An 18,212-nucleotide genomic window follows, 5' to 3' on the forward strand; every position below is an offset into this window, starting at 1 on the left:
GAGTGCTGGCCACTATTCGCTTATTCGCTTGTAGGCCTTAATGTGATTTTGTGTTTTCTTCTTTCCTCGTTTTAAAATGTTAAAAAAAGAAAACGTTCATCACCGTCCAGTTCCTTCAGCACAAGCTAACACTATGATGTTGCGAATATTAAAGTTTAAAACCCCCTTTTTTTAATAATGAATGTTGCTGCTTTCTTTTGCACCCATTAGCTCGTTTTCAGGTGGTTTTCCTGTTGTTTTCCTTTTCTAGTATTTATGAGAAAAACATAAAATTGTGAATGACATTTATTACTGTGTTGCCATGCTCAAAATATTCTCTGTTAAGCTGCATGGAATCCTTTAGTAGTGTCTCCTCTACTAATAGACAAATACACAAAAAGATATGCTTGATGCTGGTCAGATTTTGTGTCACATTTGATTAAGATCACATAAATTAAAAAAAAATTCAAATAAGGCTGAATTTTCTTTCAATGTAATTATTAAAAAAAACAGGCTAGGAAGCTGGTCACTGCAATGTGCGCTATGGACGCCAGCACCAACCATATTTATCTGAGTCTGTAGCCCATAAAATATGAGTCTTTTCACAAGTTCTTGAAATAAAAAACAATGTCTATTGCAGGTATGCCTTTATTTATTATTATTCATTTTTATCGTACCCGCAGTTACGATTTAGGATTACAGGCGACAATTGGCGTAATAACGGAAGTAGGTTACTTTCTTAGAGTGGCAACAACAACACCTACAAAAAAGGAGATAACAGCAGCGTCTGTAAAACAACGAAGAGAAACTATGAGCTCAGTGCAAAACAAACTACATGAGAAGCATGCAGCAAACAACACGATTTTAAACCTTTCAATTTTCACACAGCTTATATCAGCGGCGATACCAAAGCTCTTCAGTAAACGAAACGAATACAGTGCCAAAGGCGTGCACAACAAAATGGCCCCAGTCGGGAAACAACAGTGTTACACAGATGCAAATAGAGAAGGCAAAATCGACGTGTACAATGCCGCCCAAGTTTCAGCCCTGTTGCAGGTACAGTTTCTCTCAGACAACTACATAGTATCTGGCATCCCGCGTGTGCCAGTGGGAGCGCGGGAGGTTGCACAGCGACGAATGTCATTCAATTGGGTAGCTTTTCCGAAAGAGAGCCGCTGAGAGCTGCCGTTTTGCAGCTGCACAGTAGTCCACAGACCTGTCTAGACAGGTCTGTGGGCAACTGTACGCTGTTCATGGTCTACACGAGCTGATACGTAATGTGGCTCGAAAATGTGTGTTGCACTTGGGACAGCGAAGGCGGAGGAATAACAAACGTTGGGAAACAACCTCGACAACTCGCACTACGATGTTCGAAAGATTTCAATTTGAACCAGTGTTTGGCAGTTAAGTGTCGCATTAAAATTCCTATCGTTCACTGATGTTCCCAAAACTTAACGAACAGCTAATTACTGCACCTTTTCAATTTTTTTACCAGTTATGATTAGAAGGCTCCGTATTGTGTACGTGTATTCTAACACCGATCGTACATAGTGTTAAGCGTGTTGTGTTGTGTTTAATGGCGCATAAGCATGTAAGGCTATCATGCGCCAAGCTCAAGGTGTATGAAAATTGTTTTCTGCGGAATTCTACAATTTCTTCTTTCACTCCCTCCTTTATCCCTTCCCTTACGGCGCGGTTCAGGTGTCCAACGATATATGAGACAGATACTGCGCCATTTCCTTTCCCCCGAAACCAATTATTATTATTAATTCTACAAACGAGAAAAACTCAGTAATGTACAGGCCTAAAGACTTTAGTGCGTACTTGTTGATAATGAGAAAAAACTTAAAAAATGGCTATTAGTGAAAGCTTTAAATAGAGTCGGGTAACCTCAACAACCATCCTTGCCGCGGCAAGGATCTCGAGGCTGCCAACCCATCAAAAATAAAAAAACCTAGCCCTGTTCTCAGAATGAGAATGTGGCTGAGGTGTATCACCATATGTAGGTAGGCGCCAGGTTGGAGTTCAGAGTTTTTCAAGGAGGCCTGCTTCCCTTAAAAAGCTAAAAAAAAAAAACTTGAGATATCAATAAGTGCGTCTTGACCTAAAATCAGTGTTGGGTGAAAAGGAATGTGTTCTTTGTAGCATGGGGTAAAATACTTTTTCCTCAGTGATTCAGGGATGTGCAGCAGTACACAGGAAGCCCGAGGAAAAGCACATGTGCTTTGGCGCGAAATGATTTCCAAGCCCTACCAATAATATAATCTCCGTGACGAGATCGGCCGCAATATTGCTATTCAAGAACGGTTCTCAAGCTCGAAAAATACGATGCAAAAAGTCTAGCCGTAATCATCCGCAAAGCTTATACAAACAGGTCATCCACCTCGCAATGACTGCATCCACGAAGCGACTTACCTAACTAGGGGTCCACAACGCAATTCGCGAACTAGTCGACGCTCATTTTTTTTTATGTAGCACGCTTACCATAAATTCATAATTTGGGTACGCTGCATACTAACTAAAGTAAACCATGTAAGTTGTTTTCATGCAGGAACCGGAGAAGGCCCCTGCTCTTATTGTTGTCGGCCAGCCACTTGGAGAAATCCTCCTCCCCTGTCGCAGTTAGTCCCGCTTCCTGTAAAATCCGCGCCCCTGAAGCCCTTGTCCCTGCACAAGACCACAGCAGGTGGCGCTAATTTACTCGCCCAAACTACGAGACTCGCCACCACAAAAACAGGAATACAAGCCCTCGAAGATCATCTCCGCATCCGATTTGTGCTCACCGCCGAGGACAGGGTCAACCTTCGCAAAGCATGGAGAGGCATACTCAAGGCCACCTCCCTCCAGAGAAACGCGCACCAGCAGGGGCGTCACGATGGGCGTCGAAAGGCCTGAGCCACGACCATTCAGAAAGCCTACGCCCATCAAGAGGGCGCATACTGTGTGGATGTTGCGGGTCCAATGAAAGGACTTGCAACAGTACCAGCAGTAAACGAACACATGGTCACTGCAGACGGAAGCGGTACCTCACCACGAGGAAGAGGAGGTTGTTTTCGCCTTATCAGTGTACCACGCAACCTCACAACGCATGATTCGCAAGTCTCACGCAAAAACATCGCTGGAGGGAGGATTACCCCGTTGGCAGCTCGGATCCTCGAAAACGCAAGCACAAATCAGAAATCAAACACCTGCTTTGTGTACCTGGCCAGTGGGCACACGTTGTCGCCCGAACATTTTCCCTCAGGGTTCCTCGTTTTCCTCCCGACGGGCTAAAATACCTAACCATGATTGCTCATAACATACGCGGACATACTACAACACCACTGACTCGAACGTAGAAAGCATCCTCCTCCGGCCAAGGGCCTCAACAAAAAAATCAGGGTTGATTTGAGTTAGGCGACATGCGAATTAGTCGCGCGTGCACCGTGTGGCCAACATGCTTTGAAAAAGCAAGATAACCGGTTGTCCTTAAGGGTAACGGAGTGGATTTCAAGAGAAGGCAAGCGTAGCAGGGATCGGCAGATGGTTAGGTGGGCGAAGAAACCGTGGCCGCAGATGGACAGGGTTCATTGGAGAGACATGCATGGGAGAGGCCTTTGCCCTGCAGTGGGCGTATTTAGGCTGATGATGATGATGATCGTGGTTATACTTTGTTATATTCATGATATTGCTATATGATTAAAGAGGTACGTCAACCGTAGTCTATGTGAATGGTGCCTGTGTCCATGGCATGCATGAAGCAGAGTTGATATACGGCACAATGGTTTATTACAGTCGTTATGTGCACGTAGTACATCAGTCCGCGCTCCCGTTCCGCAGGAAATCTGGCGGCGCCGGCGTTGAGAGCGGAGGAGCAGGTAGCCCACCTGTCACCTAGGTCACGTGACCTTGTGACGTCATCACAACCTTCCCACAGTGGCAGGTGGCAAGCACCTGCTAACTGGAGGACCAGAACGACACACCCTTTTTTTTAAATATCGGCTTGAGTGCTGCCGCACTAAAAGAGCAAGTTCACCTCAGGCGAAACAAACCCACACCTTTAATCCCCCGTCTACAGATTACACGGCATGGACCCATGCAGAATCGTTCAGTAAATAATGCCAGTTCTGCAGAGAATCAAAAGAAGAATCAGAATTTCAGTAGTCTTCAGTTGATGAGTGCAGATTGATATGCAGAAGGAGATCCCATAGTCGACGACTGAAAGGGGACCTCCTGTACAGACTAATCTTTGTAATCAAGACAATGCGCAGCATTTTAGGGATGAAAGCTTGTGATAGTTAATTGGAAATTAATACACGCATTCGGAAACATTGAACATGAATTTTAAAAACTGGAGGAAGCTAATGGGTAACTAATTGCTGCCAGATGTCGTTTTAGCGTCTTTTTAAAATTAAGTAGTGTACGTGAATTTTTAATGTTCAGAAGTAAGGTGTTCCATAATGATATTGAAGAAAACTGAACTGTCTGCTTACTATATTTAGTGCGAACTTTGGGTAGGAGTAAATTGTTGTTAGAAACGAACCGGGTAGGGAGGAGGTGGTTCTCTATCATATGGTGTGGGCCTGCCATGAAGATCCGGAAATCGAACTAGTTGCTCAGCCAACGACTGAGGAGTGGGAGGCGGCTCTGCACATATACCTAGGGTACCAGGAGCAACTACAGCTTAAAACATATTGGGCCTGACTTAATCAAACTCTACTCGCCGCAAGTCTTCGCGCCAAAATACATGCGCTTTCGAGAAGTTTCCAGGCAAAGCAACCTCTCAGGTGCACGTAACTCGTCGACATAGCCAAAATCTGTTGGGCCACAGCGCCAAGGGTAACCGCGTTTTCGAAACCGTGAAAACAGATGTGGATATTAAAGTAAACCACACGCCTCTCATAACTGAGGAGCCTAGCACCAATGGGCACCAATTGAATATTAGTTCGCCAGCCTGCTAGTTAGCACGCCTTAACTGTATTCTGATCTGCCACACCGCCGACAATGCTATGCCGAAAAAAGCGCGCTTCTAACTCAAAAAACCTTTTCAAATTCTTAGGTGAAACACCCTGTACATTCTTTCACATTTCTTCCAGGTATGCTTCTCAGAATGGATCGCTTAATATGTGGGAAGACCATGAACATACACTTACGGGGGACACTTGCGACTTTCAATATTTTTGTGGATGAAAAAAATTGTGCTCGTATGTGACATGTGGGGTCTGACGTCACGAAGCGACACATCACCTATGAAGGACGCCGTGCATGGTGGAGAGATCCGGATTAATTAAGACCACTTGGGGTTCTTTAACGTGCGCTGGCAAAGCACAGCATGCGGGAGTCTCAATTTCGCCTCCGTCAAAATGTGAGTGCCGCGGTCGGGATTCAATCCCGCGTTATTGGGGATCAACGCCTTACCTATAGAGACATGCGCCAGAAAGAAAAATTGCCGAGGAGTATAGATGGCCGGATTGCGCGTGACTGCGTGGCAGCCAGCAAGCACGATGGACACCAACAGTGAAAACAATTTTGCGATAACTGAGGAATAATTGAAGAGCACTGGTCGTAGAGCATGGATTTGATGATGGTGGCTGATTCCATCGCAAGATTTCGATATAAATGCGCTTTAGAGTGACTTTTTGTGGGTCTAGTTGGTGCATAACTGCTAGGAAATGAAGGCGCAAACGTATACACTCGCGTGTGCGAAGAAGACCTGCGCACGTTCGTCTGCGTATAGCGCACCTCCGAGTATGTAAGTACGTTTGCGCTTTCATTCTCTGTCGAAGTGGTCTTGTTTTGAGGCATAGTGTCCACAGCGTTATTCACCGTGTTAGCACTGATGACCGTGCTGAGACGGCTGGAGCGTAGCCTGTCACAAATTGCTCTCCTTATGGCGAACGATGAGCGCGAACACTACAGACAGTCCACGAAGAAGAGACAAGCTTGTCATCGGGGATGGCCTAGTGTTTGCGCGCTTATCGTTCGTCATAAGAATATCATGCACCAGCTAGCCACAACCGAAGCTTTATTAAAATTGCTCTCCGGCCGCTTTGAATGCACCAGCCTATACTCTCTTACGCTGCTTCCTTCTGCAGTGTAGACACAGCGTAACGCCCCTCTTCAGCGAATCTCGTGAGTGTTCACTGTTTCCAACCGCGAAAATCTAATAACAGCTCGATCTCCTAGACCGTGGAAAGATTAAAGGGTGCGCCATCGTTTATGCGGGAGCTTATGAAATGTCGGATGTTGTCCTCTATTGAGTATCATCAGCGCCTTACTTGGAGACATGCTCCTTTTATGGCAGCAAGTTTGTTTCGCATAGCTTGTTTACTTCACCCGCCGCGATGACTCAGTGGCTTCGACTTTTTCTGCTGATACCAAGGTCGCAGGTTCGATCACGGTCAAGGCGGCGGTGTTACCGATGGAGACGAAGTACGAAAACGCCCGTTTGCTGTGCGATGTCAGCGCGCTGAATAACTCCAGGTGTTCATGATGAAAATGGGTACGTGAGCAGAACGGAGACACCGAAAGAAGACAACAGGATGAGCGCCTTAAAAGATAGCCAAACTTTCCATTCTGTAGAACCCCAGGGGCTCTAAATTTATCCGGAGCCCTCCACTGCGGCGTCATTCATAGTCCATATGCGCGCTGGGACGTTAATCTCCACAACTTACAATTTTAATCTGTTTTTTCAATTACAACAAATTTGAGGTTACCTTTCAAACCACCCTTACGTACTACACGAGAAGCTAAGCTTACTGCTTCCAAATTTTTTCGTCAGACTGTTACCGTAACGCATCCACGATTTGGAGCGAGAGAGAGAGAGAGAGAGACGAACTGAAAGGCAGGGAGGCTAACTAGGCGACGCCCCGTATGATAGCCTACACGTGAGAAGGGGAATGGAGGGAGAGATAGAAAGGGTAGAGAGCAAAGGGAGATCACTTTTCCACATGTCCGTTGGTCATTACTTGCAGGGTACACAGGGCACAGACTGATTGTTCACAATCTTGCACTTAGTCCTGAGTCCTTCAAGAACTTTAAAAGTGCCTTCAAAGCTGTCCTCTGTAATGAAGGCTTACTCCAAGGAGCCATAATCTTGGCTTCAGTAAGGGGCCGAGGATCTAAACGGCGGAGTGTTGCAGCCAGGAGTGCACGCTCACGCTGAAACCGAGGGCAGTTGCAAAGAAGGTGTTCTATAGTTTCGCTGCACCCACAGATCTCACACGCAGTAGAGTCTGCCATTGAGATTAAGTGGGAGTAGGGATTTGTGAACACCACTCCCAGTCACAGGCGACACAGCAGCGTAGCATTGAAGCGGGAGAGGCCGGACGGCGTACTGAGTTGAAGTAAGGGGTCTAGGCGGTGCAGACGGCATGCGGAGTTTCCAGGAGAAGACCATGACTCCAAAATCTCATTTCGGCCAAGCATTCGCAGATGTCTTGCTGCGTCGGCTCTTGTCAACGGTATCTGGATAATGTTGGCACTGCCGTGAGCCGATCGAGCAGCAGCGTCAGCTACGTCGTTTCCGACAGTGCCAGAGTGTCCCGGTATCCACTGGAAGACGATGTCATGACCCTCTTCCTGCGCCTGGTGTTGAAGATGTCTTAATTCAGCCACGAGTTGGTAGTGATCGCCATGGCGTAAAGCAGAATTAAAACAGTGCAGGGCTGCTTTTGAGTCACAGAACACAGCCCGTTTGTGGAGTGTTTGTGCACCGATGTACTGCACAGCCGCACGATAGCGGCCAATTCTCACCCGGTGGAGGTTGTCCGATGCGAAGTTTGCCGGATAATACTGGTCTGTCTCGCAGGAATGCCCACGGCGTAGGTTGAACTTATACTTGAGACCGAACCATCGGTATACACATAAGTGCGGTCACTATATGCGGCGTGGAGTAGGTAGAATGACAAGTGTTTAATGGCCGGTGTCGATAAGTTAGATTTTTTCGTTATGCCCGGAATTGTAAGGCGCACGCATGGCTCCCGCAGACACCACAGCGCAGAGGAAGGCCGTGCTGCCGGGGTGAACTGTGATGGATGGACGACTGGTGGGCTGCTATAACCTTTGAAAACGCTGCGTGTGGTCTTTGAACCGCCATTGACACAAAGTGGTGCTGGCGAATCTTTGTTAGATGACGTATGTGGATCCGCATGGTGTCACGGGTTATATACGTCGAGAGTGGGTAGTCCTGGGCGATTGCAATGGTAGCAACTGTTGATGCGCTGCGAGGGAGACCCGGGCATGTGCGAAGCGTCTGACCTTGCATAGTTTGGAGGGCACGCAAATTCGTCTTGCATGTGCTTGAAATCACTGGTGTACTTCCCATCCCATCTGGTGTAATCCCAGAAAGAGTGCTCTGTTCACGATTTGGAACTGTCACTACGAATGTTGACCTTGAAGCAGCACAAAAGCGAGCAGTTCATTTCGTATCCCTCAGTCACATGAGCGATAGCAACGCCGCTAATGAAATTGAATACCAGCACAACAGAGCAGCAGCTCTGTGCTGGAACATCTCTGTAGTTTAAATCACGGCCCGTTAATCTCCCGGCGTTGGCACATCCGACCTGGTCCATGCTTATTTTTTTCCATATTTTTGGGGGGTTTTTGAGCTACTTTGCGCGGACTTTTGGCTCCTTTCCCCTCAAATGTGGAATAAAATTATATAAAAAAATTCCACCGCTTAATTTACCATCGGCCTAATTTACCTCCTCAGTTGACTAGCCGAGCTCTCTGCAATAGAAGTGCATAGTGACTCGCTATGTCACACAGACCTGCCTAAAGGTGTTATGGAATCTATTTAATGTTTAATGTGTAGGATTAGAACTCCCACCGTGAAGAATAAGTGCACACCGTCTTCCGGCAGCGAAGTGTTGGGTACCCTGTTCCACCTGCCACCTACTATGGTTGGTACATGACAGAGCCACCTGCCACTTTTGCCAGGTGGAAAGTGGAGAGAGGAACATTTCCCTCTCCATCTGTAAGGGAGAGGCCGAAACGGGCTGTCACGACAATAATACCCCTAATGACTAAAGTTGATGACAAATAATGAACACAAATGACAAAGAAAAAATGAAAACGACTAGGCATGTCACAGCAAGAAGGAAAATGACATCGAATGACTCAGCAAAAAGCACAGCAAAGTTTTTCAGCAGTTTGCGTAGCAAGTTGAGTAAAGAACGTGTACTGAGCGGAGAAATTCATGGCAAAGTATATAAGTGATATGACTGACGCCAGACGTGGACGACCAACGAATAACGTTCATTGAAAAGCGCGCATTAATATGTGATAAAATAGCACGGAATCACGGTTCGCAAGGCCGCGATGAAGTCACGACACAGCGTATAGAGCTATCACATTTTCTTCGCGCGCTCAGCAACATGCGACGCATCACGCTTTTCTTTCAGCTTCGTACGTGTACGACGCTTCAGAAACAACTGCGCATGCGTTTGTCCCGTCTCACTGCTTGGAGTATTTCTGTAGGCGACGAGGAAATAAACGCACTCCTGAAGCGGACTCACGCGAGTGTCATCGAGTTCCATGACCTGCTTTGACAGCGATCGTTTCATCGTCTGCACGGTGTGTTCAACCGCACCATCGGACGCGGGGTGATATGGCGGGGTAAGGACATGCTTTACACCGTTGTTCTTCAGACGTGAACTGCGGCCCATTGTCACTGGCTAATGTTTCAGGTAGGCTGCAATGACAGTCCCTAGTTTCTCAATTGTCTTCGTGGTAGACGTTGATGACATCGGCCAAGGCCAAACTTCCTCCCATTTAGAGAAATAATCAATTAGAACAAGGAACACATTAGGATTTTCGCAAGCGAAATCAACGTGAACTAGCTCCCAGCACCTGGGCGGGTAGCTCCGCGTATGGAGCGGAACGGGTTGGGCAGGTGGTTGAACTGCTTGACAGATTTTGCACTTTCTGACGTATATCTCGATAGCTTGATCCATACCAGGCCACCACATAAAGCTCCCGGCAAGCATTTTCACGTGGACATGCTACCTGGATGTTAGTCATGAAGCTAACACAGCGCGCGTCCCCTCAACTGATACGGTATTACCACTCGAACACCACATGTTAGGCATCCTTGCTCAAGTGACGCGTTCATAACGGCGCACGTGATATGCCTTCATTTCCTCAGGGTATTGGTTTTGCCAACCATTCCGTGTGTATTCACACCCACGACTCCAAGTCAGGTTCCGCTTTGTGGCCTTAGCAACGTCCGCAGCATGTAACGGCAGGCTCTCGAACACTGCTAGGCATTCTTCTGCTACATCAGTTTCCTCCTGAGCCCGGCGTAATCTGGAGAGCGCGTCCGCTCCTTCCAGGTTCTTGCCTTTGCGATACTTGAGCCGATAACTGTAAGCAGCATGGCCCAACGCTGCATGCGCACTGCTGCCGAAGTAGGCGTCGGTTTGTCCTGGCCATGGATGCCGACGGTATTTCTTCAATACAAAGACCAAAGCCAAGGCCTCGCGCTCACATTGCGGGTACTTTTCTGCAGCTTTCAGCGTCCGAGAGTCAAAAGCTCTGGAACGTTCGCTGCCGTCTGCTGTCTCATGAAAAATAACAGCTTCCAGGCCATACCGTGAGGCGTCGCAAGGCATGCCGATCATCTTATTGACGTCGTAGAATGTCAACACTTTGCTGCTTGTGAGCAGCTTTTTGGTGGAGCGGAAAGAGTCGCTGCATTCTTTAGACCATGGCCACTTTTGGTCCTTCTTTATAAGCTAGTGATGTGGCTGTGCTGCTGTGGCCACGTAATCCAAAAACTTTCAATAAAAATTCAACATCCTCAAATACGCCTTCAGTTCAGAAACTGAACTTGGCTCCGGCGCTTCCAGAATTGCCTTTACTTTGGCGACTAGGGTAAATGCACTCCGCAGTCACTTTGTGACCTAAATAAGTCAACGAGCCTTGGAAAAAAAAAACAGCCCTTGTCGACATTCAATTTGTTGTAGGCACACAACCACTGCAAGACACGTTCAAGTGTATTTTGGCAGTCGTCCGTATGTCCGAGCCTGCCACAATAACGTCATCAATGTTGCGTCCAGCTCTCGGAATGCCCTTCAACACTCCATCCATCAGGGCTTGGAAAATGGCTGGAGCGCTAGCCATCCCGCACGGAAGGCGTTGAAATTCGAAAAAGCCCCAAACTAGTGTTAACAGTCAAAAGTGGTCTGGCCTCTGGAGCGAGCGGCACTTGCTGGTAGGCAGCAGACAGGTCGAGCACACAAAGAATCTTTCTTATTAGGGCCTTCCTCAAAGGCCCCACTTAAGGGGTATTACATGAGGGGTGGGCGGGGAGTACGACAGGTGTGACAAAAAATGATTTTCGATGGCAGTCTTGAATTGTTGAAGATCTGTTAAAGAAGCGATGTGGCCGGGAAGGTCGTTCCAGTCCAGGGCAGTACAGAGGAAAAACTTTTTGGAATGTTGTGGTATGGGCGCGCTGGGGGTAGACGGCTTTGGAATGGCTATGGCGGGATAAACGATGGGCTGGACGGATGAACGCGTTGTCGGGTGGCAAGCTGTGAAAAAACTTATGGTAAAGAGAAAGGCGAGCTATAGGTAGCGGCGAGATGCTAGGGTATGAGGAATGTGTGCTATTATAAGAGACTGTGCGCATAGCGGGGTAGATGCGACAGGCTTTAGGACATTGTTAACATAGAAGGGACGCTACGGTGGAACAATTGTCGGCAGAATAAGCAAGACTAACCCCACCTGTAGCATTCAACACCTCAACTCAACTCAACGCTAGAGTTTGAAGTTCAAGTTGAAATTTTAGTTGCTTTACACTGGTGCGATAATGGTATTTGGAAAGAATGAATCGTGAAGCACGATTCTGAATAGATTCCAGTAAATTAGACAGGTAAGTTTGGTGAGGATCGAATATAGAATGTGCGTACTCGGGTTTAGGTCTTACGAGCGATACATAAGCGATTAGCTTGACTGAAGGGGGCGCTATGGCAATGCTGCGTCGTATAAGTAACCCAAGACGCGATTGGCAGAGTTAGCTATATGTGTAATATGGCTGGTCCAGGATAGGTCACTGGAGATATGAATACCTAAGTACTTGATAGTGTCGGTTTCAGTTATAGGACAACCGTAAAGGAGGTAGTTAGGAGATGAGTAGTTACGTCGGCGGTGAAAGAGATGAAAAAAGTTTTGTTAACATTTAGTTTCATGAGCCACGTGTCGCACCACTCTTGCACTTTGATGAGATCGCTCTGCAGAGTGGTAACATCAGATAGGTTATTTATGGAACGGTATATCAGGCGTATGTTAGATGTTATGTTGTTGGGTATGTCGTTATTATAAGTCAGGAAAAGTAGGAGGCCAGGTACAGTACCTTGGGGAACGCCTGACCGGACATGGGAAAAAATGGATTAATGGGAGTTGGCGACAACAAACTAAAGACGATTAATTAGGAAATTGATGATCCAGGTGAGCACATCTAATTTAAGACTTCACATTTTAAGTAGCAGGTGACGATCCAAAAAAAAGGAGTTAATGGGTACATTAAGGTCAAGGTTGGCGTGAATATCATGAAGAAAAAGAGCAAGCTGGGATTCGCAAGAATGGCCTTGACGGAAGCCACGCTGGCTGGGCTGAAAAAAGCTGACCTGATAAGAACGTTGGAGCCTGAGAACGAATAATATACTCTATAATTTTTGAACAAACGCTTGTGATAGATATCGGTCGGTAGTTACCGGGATTACCCTTTTTGAAGACAGGAACGACCTTCCCGATCCTCCAGTCTGTGGGAATGGTACCAGAAGTTAGCGACTGCTGAAAATGAGCGACAAAAGAAAGCTACTGACATGTTTAGTATTTTTAAGGACTTTAGCATTAATGCGGTCTGTTCCAGCCGAGGACCAATTCTTTAGTTTCTCAATGACGTTAGAGATACCGTTCGGGTCGAAGGTTATGGACCTCCTTCACCCCGCGACGTCACGAAGATGCGGTGGCGCTGATGTTAGCAGCGACTTTCGCATGGTAGGCAAAACAGGTTCCGCTTGGCCGTGCCTACCGCAGCTGCCGCAGCTACCGGCGGCTGCTTCAAGCCTGTGCACTGCAGAAGCAGCATATATTGACCAGCTGCGTCACTGCTGCATCCGCGTAGTAGCATAAAAAATATTAAATTAGCCTCGATAGGTTTCTCGAGCATAAATGCCGCATTCGGAAACTGGCTAACATGCATTGGGCCACGGTAGTAAAGCGCGAAGTCTGGGAGTCGATAGGCACTGCCACTCAATGCACTTAATAGCATGCAAGTTACTGCGTTCATTCACCTGAACTTCAGGATAGTAGGCTGATAATTGCTCAAGGAAAAAAAAAGACATATGTAGCTGCACGCGTACTTATCACCTTGAGCCGGAGTGCACGGGGCGCCGACAGGTTCACTCGCCCCCAAGGAATGCGTTCTTTTGTTAATAGCACACCATGTTTTAATGGCGCGTTTTATGACATTTAATAGTTACTTGAAACTGTTTCTTGATATGACGACGTAATTATTTCATTCGAGTAGAAAGAAGTCTGGTAAGTTGTGTCAATCTTGCGCGATCGCGTTGGTGTGCTTAGAATAGCGTACCTTAAGTGTGCTAAACGCCATATGCTTTTTCATTGCATCATGCATGTGTCACGTTTCATGAGTTCCCGGGTTCGAACCCGACCGAGGCGGCTGCGTTTTTATGGAGGAAAAACGCTAAGGCGCCCGTGTGCTGTGCGATGTCAGTGCACGTTAAAGATCCCCAGGTGGTCGAAATTATTCCGGAGCCCTCCACTACGGGCACCTCTCTTCCTTTCTTCTTTCACTCCCTCGTTTATCCCTTCCCTTACGGCGCGGTTCAGGTGTCCGCCGATATACGAGACAGATACTGCGCCATTTCCTTTCCCCCAAAAAAAAAGCGAATTATGTTTCATGAGGTAGTACATGATCGCGAAGCTTGTTTGGAAAGAAGCAGCCGCAGCCGTGCTACTAACAGACACGTGGCAAGATTGAGAGGGGACGCGGCAATGAAAAGTGTTTTCGTTATTCATGCATGCGATATGTAACTAAACTTGGTGCAAATATGAAATTCCTACGCTAGTTTCAGTAATTCCTTTTATTTATAGCTATACCTGGTGCAGTTCTGGGTAATTATAATTAACACCGTCGTCAAGTCCCCCCAAGGTCTCAAATAATTGAGTAGATAGTGCACAGTTTTTTTATGCCAGCATGTACATAAAGCCCTGTTCTGTACGATGACGCGATTAGTTCTTTTTCTATATATGATCAGTACTCATGCATGCATAGTTACATGAAAACGTTTCTTACAAGAAATAACTAACACAGTACTGCACGTGTAGGGGAAAAAATCGAGAGATTTATTACGCTCCTCAACGTCTCAGGAATAGTTTGCGACAAATGGAATCATTTGATTTTCATGCGAATTACGAAGGTGAGTGATCCAGTCGCAGAAAATGTGAGAGGTCACAAAACGAACCTTAAAGTTTATTCCCTCGTTTATGGCATGCATCTTCGCTTTCGCTACTGGTCAAAGAAATGCGGCACTGAATCAAAGAAATTACCTCACAATTTTTGATGACCACACTTCTAAAAAGCGTAATTTATAAATTTGTACTTAATATTTTGCTATAATTTTTCGTCACGAAACTAGACTTCAGGGCTAGGAAAGAAAATAATTCTAGAAATCAAAAATTTTCATCATATCGACCAGCTTAACAAGAGGACAAGTCGGCCTGGCTGGTGCGTGGTCATGCGGCTAAAAACAGCGCTAAGCGAGACAGGAGACCAGGGACACAACGCTGTCCCCACTTTTCGCACAGCGCGACACGTACGTATGTCAGCAGACGATGAGCGCATGTCTGCTCCGACGAAACAAGGCCAGCACTTCCCCTCACTATTGTCCCGAAGTAAAATCATTCCGGCTAGTGCAGAGTGTCAAAACTTGTTTTATTCAATGCCTAGCGCATAAATAAACGGCAGGAACGCTTTCTACATGTTTACTACTAACCATATATACAATACAGTGGAAAACTATTTCTCTTTATAGGCCGCACGTGGCCAACGCGAGCTCGTGTACTTCAACAAATTACTAAGTTGGAAGCTTCGACCATTGCTATGATTCGCAGAAACTGGAAACGCGCCTACAAGCCTTGAAAACCCGCGCTCAACAGCTATCCGCGACGCCACTCCCCGACCTTTTGCCTACCACGAGCTCGCTAGCGACTGCAGCGCCACCTCGTTTGTTTACAAACATGCAGGAGGTCCATAGGATACATTTAGGGATGAGCATATTCCGTTGGCAGTGACAGGTGTACAAGGCAATTGGTGAAGACAGCACAAAATGGATCATTTAGCACATCAGCAACGTTGGGATGAGGTACATTGCAGCCGTCAGTACGAGACAAAGAAATATTCGTTGAAACGGAAGGAATGCTATGCTCACAGCCCCGGAAAAACTAAAAAGTCTTTGCCGGCGCGTCAACGCCGAGGAGACGGAAAAACTGCGCGGGTGCACAACAAACCACTAGACTCGCTTTGTTGAATGCGCGGAAGGCGTTGTTTATTCCCTGCCGTTGAAATGCGGAAGAGGGTAGATAGGACAGACCGGCAGATGCACTGACGAAAGACTGAAAGGACATAAAATTAACGTCGATCAAGCACGCAGGCATATTGTAATCCAAATGAGAGATTGTCCATCGAAAACTTGCATGGCTGAGTATGCACAATGTAAAGTGATCGATAAACACGCCGAGCAGCTGGTTCGCCAGATAATTGAGGCAGCCGAGATAACAAAGCTTGGAGATGATTGTGGCAGCAAATAACCACTTGTACTTTTGAGAAAAAAGACCCGGAGCTGTTGGATGTATCATGATTCTCGTGGAAGTGATGATGCGTGTGGCAGAAGTCACGTGTCTGTGTCTCGTGCAGTTCGCAACAGTGTATAAAGCAATGCATGCCTCGAAATAAACTCGTTGAAAGTCGGCGCTCGTTGTGTGTTCTTGCTCTATGTGTCCCGTCTGTGTTTTGTGCGCCGTTACTTGAAGAGGAAGGGTTGACGGTTTTTCCCAACATTTTTTTGTTGGTTACGCAGCATAAAGGGCAGAGTGGTATTGAAAAAGTTGTCTTTGGCGGTACGTAATGATTTTTTGTACTCGCTAGCGGCACAGAATTACTTAGTCCATGCACTGGCAATGTCTGAATGCTTAGAAGCACGAAAAATCTTTTTTTCTTCTTGTTCAAACGTGTAAGCACCGAGTTGAACCATGACGACTGCGCACGCTCAGTTATTGGCATAGTGGGGATGTATTTTGTGATTAGACGTAGCATTTACGTTTTAAAAAGTTGCCAGTTAGTTTCGACAGGACACTCCTGATGACTGCGAAAGTGTCACAAAACGATGCTAGCTCAGCATTCATACATACATAATCACCTTTATCATAGAGTGTTAATGTTATCTTAGTTTTTTGCTTCAGAGTGCACTGCAGTGTAGAGAGCCGCAGATAACAGCGTGATCGCTAGGGGAGGGAAGAAAGGTAAGTGAAGAAAAGATATCAGCATTGGTTGTTAAAATGAGGCCCAGAATAATAGATGAGGGGTCAGTGATGCGAGTGGGTTCTGTGACCAGCTGTGATAGGCCGAAAGTCAGGCACGTGTTCATGAATTCACTCTCGGTGTTGCATTTAGACAAGGTGGAAGCCAGATTAGTGCAGTTTATCGAGGGAACATTCAAATCACCAAAAAGGGCTATTGGGATATTATGATACATGGTCGTTAGAGCTTGCATTGAGTCGTGAAATAGAGGGGAGAAAGAGGCGTCATTAGTTGGGGGTCGATAACACCAATTAGAAAGCGCGGAAAGGTAGCATTACAACACATCCAAATCATGCAATGTGTGCAGTGCAGTGATCGGTTAGCAGCGATAAGAACACCGCCACCACGTGCATTACAGGGTTCATCTTTGCGAAAGATATCGAAATTGGGGGAACGAAGGCAATATCTCGAGATCGGTCATAGAAGAATTAAGCCATGTCTCTGTAAGTAGTACAAAATCGCTAGAAGAAGAGATGAGGCTACAAATTTCACCGCGTTTTGGTATAATGCTGCGGATATTAGTATACAAAAAGTGCACCAGGGAATGGCTAACCGTCGTGAATTCGCCTTGTATTTTATTTCGCGCTAAGATTTTTCGACAACCTTTTGTGCGGCACGATCATGAATGTATGCTTTGTTGTTTGCGATGAACTTGTCTTCTCTTAATTTAATTTTAAGGTCGCGTTCTTTTGCAAACTGAACAAGAATTTTCCGCGCAAGACGAGTTTCAGGCAAGAAGTCTTCACTGACGCCGTAATTTGTTCCCTTAAAATTTTTGCACGAAGAAAGGACGTGATCTTTGTCCTTTAAGTGCTCGAACATGGCGATAATGGGTCTTTTCCTCCCCTGAGTGTAAGTACCCACTCTATGAGCACGTTCAATACCAATTGGCTGAATGTCAACATTAAGCAACTGATGACAGTGGTCAATGATTAGCTTCTTGCTTTCAGACCAAGATTCATTTTGGCTGTCTGACAAACCGTAAAACAAGTTGTTGCGTCGAGGCCTATTTTCAGTGTCTACAATGCGGGCTGTCAAAGCAGATACATTAGCCAAGCAATAATTTGTTGCCGACTGTACTTCGCTCAACTCGGACTTCAAGGATGCAAGTGACATGAACAAAGTTTCAATTTTTCCTAGCGTCGAGGTCCTCGAAACTTTTGTAATGCTCAGAGAGTTTTTCATTAATTGACAAGCTCACGAAGTATCGCTGATTGTCCGCACTGCAAATCCTGTAGCATCTTTACCAATTCAGGAGATAAGAGCGTCAACAGTATCAAGAGGCCCTGGGTTCGTGTCGACGTCTCCAGCTAACAAGAGCAAGTTCAGTAATATTCGAGCACAGTCATAAGCAATTTAGCGCTAACAGCGCGGGCTCTACAGCACAACAAAGCCCCTAAAACTTGGTTTCTTGGCAAAAAAGCAATGCCGGTTAGTTACCCGCCATCACTGCGCTGCCGAATGTGTTGAATACAAGTCCTCCGGTCTTGGTGACCGATAGTGTTTGGTCTTCAACACTGGGTTTACCGTACCTATATAATATATGCATAGCCGCGGGATAACATCTTTCTTCTGGACCAATACAAATGGCGTTGCCCAGTCACTGTGTGAAACTTGCCGAAGCATGCCTGTCTCTACTATTTGG

The sequence above is a fragment of the Amblyomma americanum genome, chromosome 4 (assembly GCF_052857255.1).
Source record: "Amblyomma americanum isolate KBUSLIRL-KWMA chromosome 4, ASM5285725v1, whole genome shotgun sequence".
NCBI classification, from domain to species: Eukaryota; Metazoa; Arthropoda; class Arachnida; order Ixodida; family Ixodidae; genus Amblyomma; species Amblyomma americanum.